This window comes from Penaeus monodon, chromosome 26, assembly GCF_015228065.2.
Source record: "Penaeus monodon isolate SGIC_2016 chromosome 26, NSTDA_Pmon_1, whole genome shotgun sequence".
Classification (NCBI taxonomy): Eukaryota; Metazoa; Arthropoda; class Malacostraca; order Decapoda; family Penaeidae; genus Penaeus; species Penaeus monodon.
The window spans coordinates 31,392,243-31,394,742 of NC_051411.1; positions in this window are offsets into that span (position 1 = coordinate 31,392,243).

Consider the following 2,500-nt stretch of genomic DNA (forward strand, 5'->3'; position numbering starts at 1 on the left):
CAACTAATAACACACATAACTACTACGTATAAACTTGCCAACTATATATATCATACAAACTATAACTAACATAATAACAATACACAATATATATATATATATGAGAGTAAGATGAAAAGATAGAGTGAGATAGAAAGAGAAGAGAATGAGATAAAGAGAAAGTACAAAAATAAAACACAACAAACAGACAACACACAGACAACAGAACACACACAAACACACACACAACACACACACAAACACCACACCACAACACACACAGCAATAAAAGGGTATATAGAATGAGACAGAACTAAGATAACTGAAATAGGGCGAAACAATTACAGTTATACTATATACATTAAGTCAAGAATGAGTGATTATTAATTAAGCGAGAAGAAAAACAGTGACGAGTGTCATAAGTTCCACTCATCAAGGGCTTGCGTCGGTTCAAGGGAAAGTTCAAAGAGAGATGGATGAGTTGAGACTAAAAGGCAGATACATGCAGACGCAGTTTTAAACGAAGGTAAATGTACAAACTGCGAAGTTCTTTGTTTAAAAAAAATATATATTTTATTCCGTTTTATTTTTTCAATTTCCATTTTTTAAGTAGCGGTCGTAGTAAGGCTGTCGATCTTTCACTAACGCTAGCACTAACAAAAATAATGATAATAAATGATAATGATAGTAAGAATAGGGATATGAGATAATAAACAGATAGTTATATATATATAATAATAATAATAATAACAAAAATAAATAAATACAATAACAACATAATAATAATAATAATAAAATAATTAATATAAATATAATTAAAATTAAGATAAAATATAAAAATAAATGTAGTTGAAGTAATAATAATATCCATTTGTAAATAATAGTGGATTGGAGCAAAATCCTTTATTCGCAGCAGTAAATTACATAACGATGGATAGATGAATTCGAGAAAATCGACTATACATGACATAGCATTAACGACGTAAAGACAACTGCGAAGTTCTTTAAAAATATATATTTTATTCCGTTTTATTTTTTCAATGTCCATTTTTTAAGTAGCGGTCGTAGTAAGGCTGTTGATCTTTCACTAACGCTAGCACTAACAAAAATAATGATAATTATAATGATAATGATAGTAAGAATCATAGTGATGATAATATGTGATGATAATAACAATAATAGTTATGATAATATAATAATGATAATAGCAATAATAACAATGACAATAATAATAATAATAATAATAATAATAATAATAATAATAATAATAATAATAATAATGATAATAATAATAAAAATAAAAATGATGATGTTGATAGTAATAATAATAATTATTCCGCATTTGTAGATAATAATCATTCGGATTTGGAGCGGAACTAATCCTTTATCTCGCAGTCAGTTAAATAACACTACCATATGAATTACAATGCAATTCCGAGAGAAATTTCTGACTTTATGACAATGGCTACAATTTCAGTCATTGCTACTCGTAAAACAAAATACAAAGCGAACCTAGGGTACAAAAGGGACTATAAACATGATAATATATACTCTGCTGTACAAGCGTCACACATCAAAAGACAGTGTACATACCGGACAAACATTATTTATAAAAAAGGCCACTGATGATATTCATCATCAAAATGATTGATGGTTTTGTGCTGCAAACGCTAAAGACTAATGCTAGCATTTTACATAAGCAGAAAAATGTCATTACCTGTTTTTCTTCGCGGATGAAAAAGATAATTTTATCTCTAGGTTTACAGAACAGCAAATAATTATCTTATTTATGAAGAAGCATTTTAATCTCCATCTCCATCATTTCATTGGTGCTTGAGAGTTGACATGAGTAAGTGCTATATCAGGTCGGTTAATAATGCTTTCGTTACACAAGTATAATATATATATATATATATATATATATATATATATATATATATATATATAGACACACGTATACACACACACACACATACACACACACACACACACACACACACACACACACACACACACACACACACACACACACACACACACACACACATATATATATATATATATATATATATATATATATATATATATATTTATATATATATATGCATACGTATATATATGTATATATATATATAATATATATATATATATATATATATATATATATATATGTATATATATATGTATATGTTATTATATATAGATAGATAGACAGATAGATAGATAGGTAAAAAGATACACACATACACACACATACACACACTCACACACACACACACATATATACACATACATATACATACACATATAGACACACACACACACACACACACACACACACACACACACACACACACACATTCACACATCTGCCTCTTGTCTATCCCCATATCTATCAATACCCTTGCCAATCTATCTGTACAAACATTGGCTTGTCATAAACAGCTTCACATAAAATCTCGACCAAGTTTTACATTCAGCATCCCTGGCATTCTCATCTCCGTCCTCCTTTACATTATCC